This window comes from Hylobates moloch, unplaced genomic scaffold (assembly GCF_009828535.3).
Source record: "Hylobates moloch isolate HMO894 unplaced genomic scaffold, HMol_V3 SCAFFOLD_8, whole genome shotgun sequence".
In the NCBI taxonomy this organism is placed as follows: domain Eukaryota; kingdom Metazoa; phylum Chordata; class Mammalia; order Primates; family Hylobatidae; genus Hylobates; species Hylobates moloch.
Window position 1 is genome coordinate 782,541 of NW_026652283.1, and position 19,517 is coordinate 802,057.

The following is a 19,517-nucleotide window of genomic DNA, read 5'->3' on the forward strand; positions in this document are numbered from 1 at the left end:
CTGGGACTACAGGCAGGTACCACCTGGCTAATTTTTAAAATTTTTTGTAGAGATGGGGTCAAGCTATGTTGCTCAGGCTGGTCTCGAACTCTTGGCTACAAGTGATCCTTTGCCTCAGCCTCCCAACGTGCTGGGATTACAGATGTGAGACACTGTGGCCTTTTTCAGTTTTCAAGCTGCTGTTTGTTGTTACATTTTAAAAATGTGAAGTTAAAGTCAGATCTCTGTGTGTGTGTGTGTGTGTGTGTTTGTGTGTGTGTGTGTGTGTGTGTTTCTTGAGATGGAGTCTCGCTTTATCGCCAGGCTGGAGTGCAGTGGCGCGATCTTGGCTCACTGCAACCTCCACCTCCTGGGTTCAAGCGATTCTCCTGCCTCAGCCTCCCGAGTAGCTGGGACTACAGGCGCGTGCCGCCATGCCTGGCTAATTTTTTGTATTTTTAGGAGAGACGGGGTTTCACCATGTTGGCCAGGATGGTCTTGCTCTCTTGACCTTGTGATCTGCCTGCCTCGGCCTCCCAAAGTGCTGGGATTACAGGCGTGAGCCACCGCGCCTGGCCCAGATCTCAGTGTGTTCTTGCTCTATATGGTGTTTGTACCTGGGCTGGTGCTTTGGGAGAGAAGTTGCATTGTATGGTTGTCCAAGGACTTCCAAGAGACAGTAAAAGAAAATTAGGATTTATTGTAAATTAGAATGTGAACTATAGAGAATTGACCCATAATGCTATGTTTGAGTCATAATAACCGACTAGTGTTTACAAAGACTTATTCACACAGAGTAGCTATTCGTTCAGAAGTGTCGAAGATAAAAAGACTGTACTAAATGACCTCTTGGTCCCTTTATTGTTACTATTCTGTGATTTATTGAGAATTATGTGTATATTTAAACTCATTCCATGATGTGCAGTGTTAACTTTTTAGTTACTTTTCTTATCGGATAAAATTAGTCAGCATCTGTGCTTTTTTTCATTTGGAGGTTTTTTGTTGTTGTTTTTTGTTTTTTTTTTGAGACGGAGTCTCGCTCTGTCACCAGGCTGGAGTGCAGTGGTGTGATCTCAGCTCACTGCAACCTCCGCCTCCTGGGTTCAAGGAATTCTGCCTCAGCCTCCCCAGTAGCTGGGACTACAGGTGCGCACCACCACGCCCAGCTAATTTTTGTAATTTTAGTAGAGACAGGGTTTCACCATGTTGGCCAGGATGGTCTTGTTCTCCTGAGGTCGTGATCTGCCTGCCTTGGCCTCCCAAAGTGCTGGGATTACAGGTGTGAGCCACCGCGCCCAGCCTGGAGTTTTTAAGTCGCTAAAGAATTAGATTTGTTTTTATGTGAAAGATATGATTTTGTCATAGAGTTAGGCACTTGTGTTACTTTGGACCAAACGTAGTCTGCTAGAATGTTGAGATAGAGCTAGATGTGATCTACCATGGAACATAATTCAGCTATGTAATTTCTGAAGTATTAGTATATTATGAACTGGGAAGCATTTGAAGAGAAACAGTGAAAGCAAAGCTCCTGGTATTTTTCATGAAATGACAAGTGGTAAATAGTATCTATTAAAGTTCACTGTAGTTGCTCAGTGAAACACATCAATAGCTACATGGTAGCTATTTAAGAAAAATAACTTACCACAGACTCAGGAAACTTTACAGAGTTTGACTTCCAACAATTTACAGTATTTATGATCTGTCTTTGTTTGCTGTTCAGATATGGTAGATTTGTCATATTAAACACAAGCTTCATGTGGTAAATGTGATTCTAAAACATAATCCAAAACTTTGGCAATGGATGCCTTGTTACTTACTTTAGAAAGACTTTAAACCTCACTTTGTATTTAGTGCTCTAGCTATCAAATCTGTAAGTAGTAGCTGAGTCCTGGTTACTTAAATGATTTAAATGATGATATTCTCACCTAAAAGGACTCATTTACCAACCTAAAAGCAATTTCACCTCTTTGCTTATAATTAGGGTTAAATGTTGCTTATACTGTTTACTTGACCTGTGGGAAACCAGAAGGCTACTCCCTTATACTACTGAATGTTTAGAATTTTAATACCTGTGATTGTGGTTTGATGTTTTAGTTTTAAAAGGCATTGAAAATCTTGAAATTTATGTAAAATTTTCTTTTTAATTTTTTTATTAATTTTTTTCGTCTTCTTTTTCTTTTTTTTTTTCTGAGACGGAGTCTCGCCCTGTCACCCAGGCTAGAGTGCAGTGGCGCGATCTTGGCTCACTGCAACCTCCACCTCCCGGGTTCAAGCAGTTCTCCTGCCTCAGCCTCCTGAGTAGCTGGGATTACAGGCATGCCACCACGCTTGGCTTAATTTTTATATTTTCAATAGAGACAGGGTTTCACCATGTTGGCCAGGCTGGCCTCAAACTCCTGACCTCAATTGATCCACCTGCCTCAGCCTCCCAAAGTGCTGAGATTACAGGTGTGAGCCACCGTGCCCGGCCAATGGTCTTTTTAAAAAAAAAAAAAAAAAAGTAATTCGTAGAAATTGGAAGGAAATATCTATCATGCTAACACTCATTGTTATTAATTAGTTTAAGATTCTGAATGACTTATTAAAATATAAATTATAAGGACAGTATGTGTAAACTCTAGAACACATTTTAAATTCTTACTAATACTGGTAATAGTTATTAATACAGGTATGACTTCTCTCTCATGCTCTTTCTGGTGAACACCACCACAGGGTCACAGTAAGGTTCTAAAAATATGAGTAAAAGCTGGTACTACCAGGAAATTCAAATTCCATACCTGGGAATCTCAGAACTCAGGGAGGAATAAACATTACAGGGGGAGCAAACAATAATGGGGAGTATTGTTTGGGAAATAAGAAATTAAGAATTTTACTGCTCTAAAATGTAAAAGTAAAACAGATGAAGTCTGGATTTTCTTTTGTTTCTACGAAGTTCAGTGGGAGAGCATTCTCTTCTGTTAAAATTGCCACTAATTATATGTTTTTTCTAAATCATATTGTCTACTTTTCTCCAAAAGAGTTGAATAATGTACTCATTTTTATAACATTTTAGAAAAATGAGTGAGTAAATTTTTGGCAGTTATTTTATTTGACATGTGAGTGGTATTTGCTTTCAGATTTCGAATTCCCTGTTGGGAAAGTAATTTAGGTTATGTTGCTGTGACTATAATATTAAAATGCACAGACACACTATAAATTCCCTTTCCCTTAATTTTATTTGCCTTTCTTTTCTTTCTTTCTTTTTTTTTTGAGACATAGTTTCACTTTGTAGCCCGGGCTGGAGTGAAGTGGCACCATCTGGGCTCACTGCAACCTCCGCCTCCTGAGTTCAGGTGATTCTCCTGTCTCAGCCTCCTGAGTAGCTGGGATTACAGGTGCGCGTCACACCTGGCTAATCTTTGTATTTTTAGTAGAGACGGGGTTTCGCCTTGTTGGCCAGGCTGGTCTCGAATTCTTGACCTCAAGTGATCCACCTGCCTCAGCCTCCCAAAGTGCTGGGATTACAGGCATGAGCCACCGCGCCTGGCTCCTTTCCCTTAATTTTCTGAAAGAAAAATTCACATACAGCCATGTGAATTGACTGGACTGTGAAATTAAAATAGTGGATTTTTTTTATCTTTATACTGCAAGTTTGAGAAATAAAGAATAAAGCATTTTCTCTGTGGATGCGAAGAACACTGAACTTGACTCAGCTTCCTTTTTCTCTTGCCTGCATTTTTTGTGTACTTCACTGGCTTGATTAGTCATAATAAGTCTCAGTACCTCTGCCATTCCCAATGTTAAGCAATTTTTTAAAATTTGGAATTTTGTGGATAATCGTTAACAGAGTTGCTTAATGGGTAATGTTGTTTTCTTTATTTAAATAATTTGAGGCATCTTTTCTGGAGTTCTTGGCAAGAAATATGAGTTTATTATAGATATTTAGGAAAGAGGATGTAGAAATAAACCTTTGCTTGTAGTATGAAGCTGTGATAATCTGCCCCATCTTTGTCTAATTCCGTTTTAACTTCTGTCCTTAACATGTTTCTCTTCTTAATCAGTTGTCAGTGAAGATTTGTTAGGAGATGGGAATGGAGTATTTTGGATATACTTCAAGTTTTGAATGATAACTGTTAAAATACATATAATGTTTTAATAATAGTGAGGTACACTAATCACAAAAATATGGTCTGATTTAACTTGATTTTTTGGTACTTTGCTTCTAAGTTTAGACAGACGATAGAAATTCACAAAAATTTCAGTCATAGTTATGGCCACAGTTAGGCATTCCCAAAGGAAGTGTGTTGCATTCCTAAGTGTAGTGTGTTGCATGCACTACTGAGCATAATGGGAAAAGAAAAGTGCTATAAAAACCTAAGTACCAAGTAACTAGCTAGAAAAAGCTTTTAATGGGAGAGCTGGCATGGTCATTAATCTGGTAGAATAGTATTTGAGGAAACAGTTCCATGTGTTAAGCTGCAGTTTCTTTTGGTTATTGAAAACCAAATAGGAAATTCTGAATTAATACTTACGTGCTAAAGTGTCTTTGTGGAGCTTATTTTGAGCTTTAGAGTGGGAGACTTAGTTCTAATGCAAACTATAGAAGAATGACCTTGGGTGAGTTTGTTGTCTAATTAGTAAACTGAGTGGTAGAGTTGGATAATCCTGTCAGCTTTAGGCACATGCCTTAAATATGCTTCTTATCCTCTCACAGTCAAAAAGGATTTTTACCTTGGTACAGTCTGATTCCTTCAACGTCTCTCCAGTTATTGAATGTATAGTAGTTTGCTATAGACAGACTACTTTGCAGTGGCTTTCAAACCTTTCTGAGACTCATTCTAAGAAATACATTTACATTGTGACTTAGTATATGCACACATAAAAAGAAGAAAGTTTCACAAAATAGTTTCCTTACTAGCAATGAGCTGTTTTTTGTTTTATTTCATTAGCAACAACAACAAAAACTGCTAACCATCTTTTTCTTGGGGTTGCACTACTGTCCAATGAGCACATAGTGAGGGCAGTACTGCTAACGCCTACATAACATGCCTGCATCATCTAGAGCTTTGCTTTACCTTGGTACAATTTTTGGAAGAATGAAAAACTGCTTTTCCACAGGGGGAAAAAACTGTTTACTGCCCACTCTTTGAAAAACATTTTACTTAGAGCATAAACTTGAAGCTAGATCATTTTAACCACTTAATTAAATCATACAGTAAGTTGTTGACAGCTATTTGCCACAAAATGAAAATATAGTGGCTATATGAATTTTAGCTCCTGTCATTGTTCATTAATCATAACATAAGCTCTGAACACAGTGTTCCTTCTTAGAAAGGTACAAATGAGTATGATTTTCTATAACAACTGAAGTTAGGTGCGTGTGAAGTTTTATAATTGCTGGTCTTCATTAGATAAATTAAATTATAATTAAATGATCTGTTAATTAAATGATCTGTTTTATTTTTGCTTTTTATTTAGTCTCTTATTAATAGGCACAATACTGGCATTAGCTATAACACAAACCAATGGCACTAAAAATCTTCAGAACCTTTTTGGATTTGAGTTTTTGAAAGATATTTTGTGGAGACTACAGATTTAATTTTAAAGTATAAATGTGCTCTTATTTTAAACAAATGGGCTTTATACTTTGTGTTCTAATGATTGAGATAACTTTTTTTTTTTGAGAACTTAAATTAAAATTCCCAGTCTTCTCTAGTTCTGTCAGATTTCTTTGTTCCCCCTCCCAGTGGTTGAGTTCTTATGGGATTTGTGGCTTATTTTTAAAATCCAAAGATTAAAATGAAGTTTTCTAGCAATATTAATATTTGTGTGAATCTGGATATCCTCCTCACTCTAAGCCTTTTTCTTCATCTGAAAATGACAATTTTGTATACTTGGCTGGATTATTTTAAGTAACAAATAACAAAAACTGTGGTAGACTAACATTTGAGTTTGAAGTTTCATATAATTTTAAGTCGTTGTCATAGACTAACTTTGGAAAGTAACTTCTGAGATTTTTGGTCTGAAGCGACCCTGAAAGTTTATGACCTAGTTATCATTTTATTAGGCCTGAATGTGAATGTTGCATTTTGAGAGAAAATAGTATAGAAGTATTTACATTGCTGGGTGACTGATCTAGCAAGTCCCTAACAGTGCCACTAAGCTGTCCTGTAGTACATCTTATTTAGTTCTCTCAATAACTACATAGTATGTTGTCATTCCTATTTTATAGATGAGAAAACCAAGGGAACTATTTGATAGAATAATGTTTCCAAAATCAGAGATCTAATCTTAGAAGGCTTAGTTGAGTAACATTGGATATATTACTCTGCGGTTCCTAAGTCTATGAATTAATGGGAATTTTGAAATCTAATTGAAATCCAAGGAGAAAGTGATAGAAATAAAATTGTAGTGAGCGATGTCGGCTCACTGCAACCTCCACCTCCCAGGTTGAAGCTATTCTCCTGTCTTGGCCTTCCAAGCAGCTAGGATTACAGGCATGCACCACCACGCCCGGCTAATTTTTGTATTTTTATAGAGACAGGGTTTTACCTTGTTGGCCAGGCTGATCTCGAACTCCTGACCTGAAGTGATCCACCTACCTCTGCCTCCCAAAGTGTTGGGATTACAGACATGAGCCACCGCGCCCAACCTAGTTTAAATTTTCTAGTAGCCACATTTAAAAAAAAACATGTGGAATTAATTTCATAATATGTTTCATATAACCCAGTATATCCAAACATTGTTTCTTTTTTTTTCTGAGACAGGATCTTGCCCTGTCACCCAGGCAGGAGTGCAGTGAGTGGTACACGATCATGGCTCACTGCAGCTTCAAATCCTGGGCTTAAGCGATCCTCCGGCCTTAGCTTTCCAAGTAGCTGGGACTACAAGCACATGCCACTACACCCTGCTAATGTTTAAATTTTTTTTTAGAGACGGCGGGGGGGGTCTCACTATGTTACCCACACTGGTCTCAAACTCCTGGCCTCAAGTGATCCTCCCACCTCAGCCTCCCAAAGTGCTGGGATTATAAGCGTGAGCCACTGTCCTGGCCTAAACATCTTTCAGCATGTAATCAGTATAAAAATTATAAAGATAGTATATATTCTTTTCTATTACATCTTCAAAATCTGCTGTGTGTTTTACACTTAACATATCTCAGTTCACACCAGCAACATTTCAGTGAAGTACTCAATAACCATACTTGGGGCCAGGCGTGGTGACACATACATGCCTGAATCCCAGCACTTTGGGAGGCTGAGGTGGGAGGATTGCTTGAGCCAAGGAGTTTGAGACCACGGTGAGCCATGATCGTGCCCCTGTGCTCCAACCTGGGCATCAGAGCAAGACTCCCACCTCTAAAGAAATTGTATTTTATTTATTTTATTTTTACAGCCCAGATGTGTGAATCTTGAAGGAATTTTTTTTTAATTGGCTAATGGCTACTATTACTGGACAGCTCAATTTCTGAATGTCAAGTACCTCTTGTTAAACTGTTCAACAACCTTTCCCTACCATCTCAAGAAGTTGGTGATAAAAACTATCAATAATGAATTACAGTCTTTAAATTTTTGCCTTTGATGTGATTGTGTCTTATTTTATAATATGTTAGCATTTAATATGAATATTTTTGTTGACATTTATTTTTTATTTTTAAAAATAGCATTATTGAAGTATAGTTGACATAATAAAATGTACCTATTTAAAAGGTACAAATTTAATAAGTTGTCCACATCCATGAAACCATCACCACAGTTAAGATATTTATTACTGTTTTCCTGAAGTCTTCCCTCCTAGTTGTGTAAATCTCTTGTCACTACATTAAAACTTTTAGATATTCTTCTTTTTTGGAGATAACCTCTCTTAAACTTCTAAACTTCACCATTTGTACTGGTTGCATTCTAGGTTGATGCTTAGGTTGGGGATCTTCATTCATTCTCATTTTGGAGATTCTTCTTATATCTAGCTGGTTTTTGATCCTGCTTCCAGAATCCCATTTCTTTACCTTTCTTGGTCTCCTCATTTGTGAAAGAATAACTTCATAACTGTTTGAGAAAGGTCATTTGGGAGATAACTGTATTTTTGAGAACTTACATGTCTGAAAATATTTTCCTTCATCTTCCTTTCCCTTTCCTCTTTAATAGGTAGTTTGGATAACAAATCCTAGATTGGAAATAATTTATTTCAGAATTTTAAAGACATTTATTCTATTTTCTTCTAGCTTCCGGTATTGCTGTTAAAGTCTGAGGCTAGTAGGATTCTCTGTTCCCTGTAACCTATTTTTTTTTTCCTCTGGAAGTTTTCAGGTTTTTTGTCTTGTCCTCAGCGTTTTGAAATTTCAGCAATGTGCCTTGGTGTGGGTCTCTTTTTTCCATTGTGTCTTTTTGTCTGGAAACTCACTGGCCATCAGTTCTGAAAATTTACCTTCTACTCATTTCATTTCTTGCCCTCTGTTTTTTACGTTGCCCCTTCTAGAACTCCTGTTACATATATGTTGGTTCTCCCAGACCAATGGTCTAATATCCATATCGTTTTTCTCCCCCCACACCCCCCCGAAATGGAGTCTTGCTCTGTCACTCAGAGCTGGAGTGCAATGGTGTGATCTTGGCTCACTGCAACCTCCGCCTCCCAGGTTCAAGCAGTTCTGCCTCAGCCTCCCGAGTAGCTGGGATTACAGGCGCCCACCACCACACCCAGCTAATTTTTGTATTTTTAGTAGAGATGGGGGTTTCACCATGTTGACCAGGCTGGTCTCGAACTCCTGACCTCGTGGTCCACCCACCTCGGCCTCCCAAAGTGCTGGGATTACAGGCGTGAGCCACCACGCCCAGCCTGTCCATATCTTTTTCTCACATTATTTTTTGGTTTTGTTTTCAATGAGATTTCCTAATGGAAAATCATGGCTTGATCAACCTATTGAGTTTCATTTTTGCCATTATATATTTTTAACTTCCAAGAGATTTTTTTTCTATTTTATTTTATTTTATTTTATTTATTTATTTATCTTGAGACGGAGTCTCGCTCTGTCGCCCAGGCTGGAGTGCAGCGGCGCAATCTGCGCTCACTGCAAGCTCCGCCTCCCGGGTTCACGCCATTCTCCTGCCTCAGCCTCCCAAGTAGCTGGGACTACAGGCGCCCGCCACGCTGCCCGGCTAATTTTTTGTATTTTTAGTAGAGACGGGGTTTCACCATGTTCTCCAGGATGGTCTCGATCTCCTGACCTCGTGATCCACCCACCTCGGCCTCCCAAAGTGCTGGGATTACAGGTGTGAGCCACCGCTCCCGGCTTTTTAAAAATTTTTAGTAGCTTCTTGTTAATGTATACAATATTTTCTCCTTTTAGAGGGTTTTCTCCCTTCTCGAAGTTTTCACTTCCTTTTGTAGCTTCTGCTTTTCCCTTTTTCTTTTCTTTTTTTTTCTTTCTTTCTTTCTTTTTTTTTTTTGAGATGGACTCTCGCTCTGTCGCCCAGGCTGGAGGGCAGTGGCGCTATCTTGGCTCACTGCAAGCTCCACCTCCCAAGTTCACGCCATTCTCCTGCCTCAGCCTCCCGTGTAGGTGGGACTACAGGCGCCCGCCACCACGCCCGGCTAATTTTTTGTATTTTTAGTAGAGACGGGGTTTCACAGTGTTCACCAGGATGGTCTCCATCTCCTGACCTCGTGATCCGCCCGCCTCAGCCTCCCAAAGTGCTGGGATTACAGGCGTGAGCCACCACATGACCCTGCCTTTTCCAGGTTCCTTTTTTTGGTTGTTGTTGTTACTGATTTTAGTTGCTCTTTAATTTTATTTATTTTTTTGCTTCCCGTGTAGATTGGATGCTCTTTAAAGGCTTTATTCAAGTAATCCCATCAGCCTTGGTTGTCGCATTTGAGTTGGCCACTGAAAACTGATAAATACAGTGGATGGGGTTTGCTGATTGTGGGCCTCAGTGTAATCTGACTCTACTGTTCTGTCATCTTACGAAATGCAGATGTTGGGATCTTCAGAGCTGTTCATTTATGCTACTCAGATCCCTAGTTTTATATGCCAAAGTATAACTTATGCTTTATGTGATTTCTACTTTAGAGATTTTATTAAAACTTTTTATTTATAGTCTAATGTATGCTGTTTTAAAAATTAAAGTTCTATGTTTATTTGAAAACAGTATTAAGGGAAAAAATTCTGTATTTGTTAATTGTATTGCTTAAGTTTCATATATTTTTGTTTCCTTAGACTACTTGATTAGCTGATAGTTGATAAACGTGTCAGCCCTACAAAATAGTTGTGGATTTGTCAATTTCTGTTTGTATTTCTAACAGTTTTTATGTTATATACTCATAGCTTTATATTTAGGCTGGGTTAAGCATGAATGTTATATACTTAAATAATTGTACTTTTTATCAATATAAAATATGCAGCATTTTCTCAAATGATTCTCTTTGCTTAACACATTCCCTTTTTATATTGTCATTCTTTTTTCACCTTTGTTTTACTTGTTCCTATATCTTCCTTTTTTTTTTTTTTTTTTGAGACAGAATTTCACTCTTGTTGCCCAGGCTGGAGTGCAATGGCACGATCTCGGCTCACTGCAACTTCTGCCTCCTGGGTTTAAGCGATTCTCCTGCCTCAGTCTCCTGAGTAGCTGAGATTATAGGCTTCCGCCACCAGGCCTGGCTAATTTTTGCATTTTAGTAGCGACGGGGTCTCATCATGTTGGTCAGGCTGGTGTCGAACTCCTTACCTCAGGTGATCCACCCACTTTGGCCTCCCAAAGTTCTGGGAATACCAATGTGAGTCACTGTGCCCGGCCCTTTATCTTCTTTTTTATGTCATTTTAATTTTGATGTGTTTGTTATAAATAAACAATGTTTAGCTAGACTTTTTTTTTAAAGCCTGTTCCACAGGTTTTTTGTAATAGAGAACTTTAACGTATTCACATTTATGGTAATAATTGGTATGTTTGGAGTTGGTCTTCTTCCTGCCTTCTATGTGTTTTATTTCTGCCTTGCCTTTCTTAGATAGTTATTTTCTTTGCGTTTTACACCTAGTAGTCTTTTATGTAATTTTCATTATTTAAGTGAGTTAAATGAAATTAATTTTCATTGTTAATTTTTAAAACACCTACATATTAGACTATAAATCTACTTTATAAAAATAAAATTATTTCTCTACTTTCATAGGTGGTATTGTGGAATGGCAAAGCACAGACTCTAGAACAAGGCAGCTTGTGTTTACACCTTGGCTTGGCTTTGCCACTTTTTTATTGTAATCCTCTTGTGCATCCATTTCTTTTTTGGTTAAAGTAGAGATGGGGTCTTACTGTTGCTGATCTGAAACTCTGCGCTCAAGTGATCCTCCTGCCTCAGCCTCCCAAAGTACTAGGATTTCAGGCGTCAGCCACCAAGCCCACGTAGGTACCTACTTCACAGAGGTGTTGTTGAGTTTAAATATGTTAATATATGTAAAGCACCAGAACAGGGTCTGGAAGTCAATAAATGTTAGCTATTATTAGGTGTCAGTTATTAACAAAAGCTTGAAACTACATTATTAGCGTAGTTTTTGTGGGTTCCTGTGTTTAATGCTTGCCTGATTCTTCACCTATATTAGCTTTCTGTGTGTTTAAAAAAAATCTTTATCTTTTGTGTAAGTCGGTTTTCATTATTCATACACACTTTAATGTATGTAGGCTGCTCTATTGTAAAGACCATCTGTCTTCTGCTGGGCTGAGGACCTCTGTGCATTTCCACTCTTTGTCCATCTCAGGACAGGCACAACAAAAAAATGTTAAAAACTTGGATGTTGTCATGGATATGTGGATGCTTTACATAGAGTGTGTGTGTGTGTGTGTGTGCGTGTGTGTGTAATTTTAGTGTGAAAAATGGTATCAGGTTTCTCCAAGGCAACAAAACCATTAGGAGATTTTGTATATGACAGATATTATATGTAATTTCAAGGAATTAGCTTACTTGGTTGTTGGGGCTGGCAAGTCTGAAATGTGTCTTCTGGTTGAGCTGGCCATTGGGTTGGGAACTCTAGGACAGGAGCTGATGCTGCAATCTTTAGCCAGGATTTCTCAGGAAATCCCAGTTTCCTGCCTTGTAAGTGATTAGATGAGACCCAGCCGCATAATTGAGGGTAGTCTCCTTTACATAAAGTCAGCTGATTGTAGGTTTAACCACATCTACAAAAATACCTTTATAGCAACACCTAGTTAGTATTTGATAGAATAATTGAGTACTGTAGCAAAATTGTAACATAAAACTAACCATCACAGATGAGTATATTGTTTCATGATAGATTGTCCTTCGCATCAGCTTCTTGAAATTAAAAAAAAAAGCTATTGTGTGTAATACTATATGGAAATTAAACGTTGTCCATATTTTTAGTAAAATAATAATTTATAGTTATACTCTGCTAACATGAGATCAACTTATGCACTAATGGATCATATTTCTAAAAGTTTGTTAGTTGTTTGTTGACTTAAGTGAAAAAGGCCTATAATGCCAGTACCGGAAATGATTGTTCCCAGAATAACCAGCAAAAGCTGATACCTAGACAGTATATCTGAAATATGTTACATATGAAAAATACATTTACAAATGAAAGTGAGAGGACCAGGTGAGGTGGCTCACGCCTGTAATCCTAGCACTTTGGGAGGCCGAGGCGGGTGGATCACAAAGTCAGGTGTTTGAGACCAGCCTGGCCAAAATGGTGAAACCCCGTCTCTACTAAGAATATAAAAATTAGCCGGGCGTGGTGGCAGGTGCCTGTAATCCCAGCTACCTAGGAGGCTGAGGGAGGAGAATTGCTTAAACCCAGGAGGCGGAGGTTGCAGTGAGTCAAGATCGTGCCACTACACTCCAGTCCGGGTGACAGAGCAAGACTCTATCTCGGGGTGGGGCGGGGGGCAGAAAGTGAGCAAACATCTGTTTGGTGCCAGTAATATTAATAGTTTAGACTTTAACCTTTGCTTATAACAGTTTTTGTGGGAAAGTTTATTAGTTGGTTCTCAAATATGAAGGCCACATGCTTCCTTCAATTAAGGCATAATAATGAAAGAACATACTGAGGCTACATTTCATCTTTGTTGGTGAAATCAGGAGTAGAGGAAAGGGTAGAAACTAGAACAGATACAGATTGGGAAGCGGGGAGGTGAGATTCTTAGCCCATAATTTTGAGAGAAAGTAGTTTTTTGTTGATGGCACCAAACAGGGCTCCTGATTTATGATAAAGAATCATAAATTTGGTAAAAGTTATATATAGTCTGAAGTACAAAACCCCAATGATTTTCCATTCTAGTTCTTCATTGAGAAGCTTAACAGTGTACTATGTATAGGTAGATAAGAATAAAGTAAAAGACATAGAATTCTTTGCTGTTAAAATGAAAGAATAACTTTTACTTAGCATAGTATGGTACTATACTAATAAATGGTACATGCTGCTAGTCATAAAATTTAGATTTTGTCCCCAGTTCTACCTGTATACCTGTATTATTAGTCCTTTGTTCTCTGTTCAGTGTCCTAGTAGAAATTGTGTGGTTATACTTCTTTTTTTTGAGACAGAGTCTCACTCTGTCACTCAGACTGGAATGCAGTGATTCAATACTCACTGCAGCCTTGAACTCCTGGGCTCAAGCAGTCCTCCCACTGAGTAGCTAGGACTACAGGTGTATGCCACCAAATGCCAGGCTAAGTTTTTAAAAAAAACTTCTAGGCTGGATGCAGTGGCTCACACCTGTAATCTCAGCACTTTGGGAGGCCGAGGTGGGCGGATCACGAGGTCAGGAGTTTGAGATCAGCCTGGCCAACATGGTGAAAGCCCATCTCCACTAAAAATACAAAAATTAGCTGGGCATGGTGGTGTGTGCCTGTCATCCCAGCTACTCAGGAGACTGAGGCAGGAGAATTGCTTTAACCTGGGAGGCAGAGGTTGTGGTGAATCAAGATCGTGCCGTTGCACTCTAGCCTGGGTGACACAGCAAGACTCCGTCTCAAAAATAAAAAACGCAATAAAACAAAAATAACGTTTCTAGAGATAGGATCTCACTGTGAGTTGCCCAGGCTGGTCTTGAACTCCGGGCTTAACTTAGTTAAGTCTTTTTCAGTCAACCAGCATTTTTTAGCCTCAACTCCTCTTCCCACCGTACACACAAACACTAGCACAGTTATTCAGGGAACATGTATTGAGGGTGTATACTCTGATTTTAGATGCTGCAAGGATCCAGAGGCTATTCTCTGTCTTTGAGTTGCCAATAATCTTTGTTAAAATGGAGTGAGAAAAATCCTGTAATAGAAATATTTTCTGTGATATTTCTGCCTTGATAAAGCATATTCTGAAAGCACAGAGTTTTCAGGATGTTTTTATAATTTTTCATAGACGGTAAGGCAGTGTCAGATTGATTCAGTTATGTCATCAAATGTCTCTCTGCCATTCTTAGCATGTATTTGAGGCTAATGCCCCTTATGGCCCTATTTTCAGCCATCACATGCATCCTGGACAGCATTCAACAGCAGAAACAGCAATTTCTTTTACAATGCCTCATATCTTACTGGTCAGAGTTGTGGGTCACATGGCTTTGTCTAGATCAAATACTGAAAATGGAACTTCCATGATTGGGTTAAGCCAGTTATGACTGTCTTGACAGGAGATGGGGCTTGCTTTTCCTCTAGTACAAGATAGATACTTAAACCAAATGAAGGATTATGGTTAGCAAGGAGGAGGGGGTTTGGGAATGACCCAGTAGTAGACTGCCAACAGTGCCTGCTACTTAACTCACTCTTGCGAGATGGGGAAGTAAGATACTTAACACAGTCTTGAGGGTTGGGGCTATAGTAGAATAGAAGGAAACGACTTTTTGGAGAAAGTGATTTCTTTTTATCTTTTCATATTTTTATTTTTTATTAAATTTTGTTTTTTTACTTAGAGATGGCGTCTTGCTATGTTGACCAAGCTGATCTTAAACTCCTAGCCTCAAGCCATCCTGTCATCTCGGCCTCCCAAAATGGTGGGATTACAGGCACGAGTCACCGTGCCCCATCCGGAGAAAGTGGTTTGTAAACTAAGTTTTGTGGACAAATGGAGATTATTAGGGAGAAAGACTTTTCCTTATCCTTCTGAGCCCTTGGTTGTCTATGGGTACTGTTGCTTGTTTTCATTTTTAAGGATAGTAAACATACTTAACATTTCCCAAGGAATCTGTCTTGACCTGTGTATGTGTGTGTAAAAGCTGCATTGTGGACTTTTTTTCAGTTGAATGTAACATGCTCTGTGAGATTAAGGGCTTACAAGAAACTGCTAATCACAGTTTTTTTTTTTTTTTTTTGAAACGGAGTCTCACTCTGTCGCCCAGGCTGGAGTGCAGTGGCGCAATCTCGGCTCACTGCAAGCTCCGCCTCCCAGGTTCACGCCATTCTCCTGCCTCAGCCTCTCCGAGTAGCTGGGACTACAGGCGCCCGCCACCACGCCCGGCTAATTTTTTTTTGTATTTTTAGTAGAGACGGGGTTTCACCGTGGTCTCGATCTCCTGACCTCGTGATCCGCCCGCCTCGGCCTCCCAAAGTGCTGGGATTACAAGCGTGAGCCACCGCGCCCGGCCCTAATCACAGTTTTAAAAAGACAATCTTTTGATGTCTCTTATCTTAGTGTTACTATGAGTTTATAGCCTGTTATTTTGTTTAGTGTTTACTCTGTCTTGCCTTTCTTGTTTCCTTCCTTCTTTTCCTTTTCTTTTGGAAGGGAACTTAAGTACATCTTCTGGTTCTTTCTACCTGATCTCTTCCTCTTAATTTTAGAAATGAAGATGTAGAAGTCCAAAGAGGATTTGCTTGATCATTTGACTAGAAAAGCTAGGTTTAACCAGGTCTTCTATGGAAATGAATTATAGCTGTAGTGAAAGAATAAGGGAAATGTGCTATGTTTGGATTCTAGAGACAATTCTCTAGAATAGAAAAAATCTTCTAGACCCAAGACAGCTTGATATTTGAAAAAGGAGGTATAAAACCTTTTTTTAAGGATTGGCAGATCGTAGTAAATATTGTGGATGTCATAGTACCACAATATATAATAATTAAGTAACATACTTAGAATAGAAATCTAGAAATGTCAGTAACAGAATTTTACTGTTTCTCTCTCTCTCACCACACACACACACACACACACACACACACACACACACAAAATTATGAACACATAATAAAGGACTTTCTTATAACTAAGAAAAAGATAATTACTACATGAATAGAGAGGCCTATCTGGAAATTTTCATGTATATGCACAACATTTCAGTGATAACAGAGTGCTGTTATAAATAATGATCATAAAGTGCTGTTATAAATTATATCATGTATGTGAAAATTAGTTTTTGTACAGTATGGTTCTTAATTTATCTAAAACGTAGATCTTTGCTTTTCTATAATAACATCCTCTTCTGGGTTTCAGCTTATACTTGACGCAAGAGGTTCTTTGAGAGAGCTTCTTTTTTTAAAAAAACTACATTTCCTATTACATTTTATATCTAGCCTGCCACCCTAAGATGGAAATCCGTTTTAGTTCATCAGGTATTTATTAATGGTTTCACTTTGTGAAAGATATTGAAGAGGGCAGATAAAATTGTCATTTACAGCTTACTTAGCACGGTACATTGTGCTTAAAATATATGACATTAATATAAATGATGCCCTTTCTTGATAATTTTTTTTATCTCATCTTAAATTGGGGGATGATGTTTCTTTTTAGCCTTTTTATTTTTATGCATATGGTGGTCCAAGAGTCATGTATTAAGCCAGGTTTAGAACACATCATAATGTCACTGCCTCCACTTCCCAGGCTCCAATAGGGAATAGCAGTTTCATTCTACCCAGGTCCTATCAGAGGGCGCACAACAGATGAGGGGAATTGCAGGATTTCCCAGTACACCAAACTGTTGGTTGGCCTTCCTGCCTTTATTCCCCATGTAGACCTAAAGACAGGCACTTTTTAATTATCTTGGTTATAGCTAAACATTCCTACTCCCCTACGCTAGCCCGGGAAAAGTGAGAGAGCTTGTCAAGGCGAAGTTTTTTGAAGGAAGAAGCCACATGAAATGGGAGAGGGAAACAGTGTATATTGTGAGCTTAGGAAGAGCAAAGGTCTAAAGGTGAGAGAGAGCTTGGCACAGAACTACAGTAGTATATATATTAGTTCTGATTAATAAATGTTTCAATTTTTATGATACTGTTATTCTTTTTTTTAATTTTTTTTATTTTTTGAGGCAGAGTCTCACTGTGTCACCCAGGCTGGAGTGCAGTGGCGCAATCTCGGCTCACTGCAACCTCCACTTCCCGGCTTCAAGTGATTCTCCCTGCCTCAGTCTCCTGAGTAGCTGGGACTACAGGCACCAGCCACCATGCCTGGCTAATTTTTTTGTACTTTTAGTAGATACGGGGTTTCACCATGTTGGCCAGCCTGGTCTAGAACTCCTGACCTCGTGATCCGCCCACCTCGGCCTCCCAAAGTGCTGGGATTACAAAGGCGTGAGTCGCCATGCCCAGCCGATACTGTTATTCTTGTAACAAAAAAGCTTACAACGAGGAATACATTTACATTGTTTTGTTTAAGATTAAAGCCATATAAAAAATTTACAGCAGAACCTGAAAGTTCCTTCTTGACCCTAACCTCCTTTACTCCTTTGCCCACAGGCAACCATATATTTGTATGTATTTCCAGTTCTTCATGCTTTTACACAAATATGTACTCAACATTAAAAAAAAATGTATGTAAACATATTATTCTATGACTTTTTTTTTTCTTTAATTCATAGAGTTCTTATCAGGTCTAGTGAACTCAGGACAAGAGACACAACTTGGATATAAATACCTTTAAGCCTCTGTTTTCTTCATTTGTAAAATGAGGGTAATGACATCTATCTTTTAGTGTTATTACAAGGTTTAAATGAGACTACATATGGACACCTTAGCCTGGTAACTAAGTCTGGGTAACGAAGTCACGGTAGCTGCTATTATTAATAAACAAGGCTAACATACTTCCATATGATCCTCCTGTACCTGAGAAATAAACATAGCAATAGAGCACAATCAGCCAGCCATTTAATTTTAGAGAATAACATCTTCATGTGGCCTAGTAAAAATGACTGTTACCAAATAATAGGCTTTTTATGATGAATGAATGAGTCAGACGTTTTCTCTGTAGTTTTTAGAATTATTGAGATACCAAATTCTTAGCTGTTTTATGGAAGAACTTTATAAAGTAGAGTTTACTGAAGTTGGGTGACTAGAAAAGCCTATAAAGTTAAAAAGGAGAAAATGTGTTGGTTCTCCTAATTAATGTAAATTAAAACAAGGAGACTGCCTACAAGAGCTAAATAGTAAATTTAGGTAAAAAATAATGATAGTATTTCTTTTTTCAGTTGGTAGTAAAACATTGGAAATAATTATTCCAAATGAAAAGAGAGGTGGTTAACAGTTTTCAAAAGGATCAGGATAATAGAGATTCATTCATATTGGGTGACAGTATGGTTTTAGAACTATCTTCCCTATTCTTCCTAAATGAAGTGGGCCATTTCTTCTCATTATATATATATTGTCTGGCCCTGAGACAGAACACTGGATTAGAAGCACTATAGGTTTGACTAAATATGGCAGTTCTTAAATCTATATGATGATGGTTTGCATTATTTTATTGTTAACTTGCCATTTGCATTTTTATAAACAGCTTTATTGAGATAATTCACATACTATACAATTCACTTGGTTAAAATATACAATTCAGTGGTTTTTAAAGTATATTCAGAATTATGCAACCATCACAGTACTAAATTTTAGAACATTTTAGTCACCTCCTCCAAAAAAAAGAAAACCCCATTTCCCCTCAACTCTTCCAGTTGTGTGGATAACCACTAACCTACTTTGTCTCTAGATTTGCCTATTCTGGACATTTTATATAAGTGGAACCATATAATATGTGATCTCTCGTGACTGGCTTTTTTCACTTAGTGTAATGTTTTTAATGTTCATCCATGTTATAGCATGGATCAGCACTTCATTTTTATGGTTGAGTAATATTTGATTGTATAGAGATACCATTGTGTTTATTCATCAGTTGATTGACATTTGTGTTGTTTCCAGTTTTGGGTTATTATGAATAATGCTGCTATAAATGTTCATTTATAAGGTTTTATATTAACATATACTTGAATTTCTCTTGGGCAGATACTAAAGAGTGAAATTGCTGGGTCATATGGTAATTCTGTTGAACTTTTTAAGAAACTGCCAACCTGTTTTTCAAGGTGACTGTACCATTTTACATTCTCTTCAGCAGTGAATGAGGGTTCCAATTTCTCTACATCCTCATCTGCACTAATAAGGTTAAGCATAATGTTAGCTGTGGGGTTTTCCTAGATGCCCTTTATTCAACTGAGGATGTTCATTTTTCCTTGTTGGTTGAATGTTTTTTTTTTTTAAATGAAAGGGTATTGGACTTTGGTGCTTTTTCTGTGTCTATGGAGATAATTGTGTAGGCTTTGTACTCTATGGGGTGTACTACACTAATTTTTGGATGTTAAACCTTGCTGGGATAAATCCCA

At 38.1% G+C, this 19,517-nt stretch overlaps 1 protein-coding gene and 1 non-coding gene across 20 annotated transcripts in view; both read left to right on the top strand.

Moving 5' to 3' along the window:
• WNK1 (WNK lysine deficient protein kinase 1) overlaps positions 1–19,517 on the top strand; it is a 158,422-nt gene that overhangs the window by 20,554 nt on the left and 118,351 nt on the right. The gene's annotated exons all lie outside the window — the stretch shown is intronic.
• Positions 4,929–5,054, top strand: LOC116474032 (U4atac minor spliceosomal RNA). The gene has a single exon (XR_004249573.1). It is a non-coding gene; the product is annotated as a U4atac minor spliceosomal RNA (small nuclear RNA).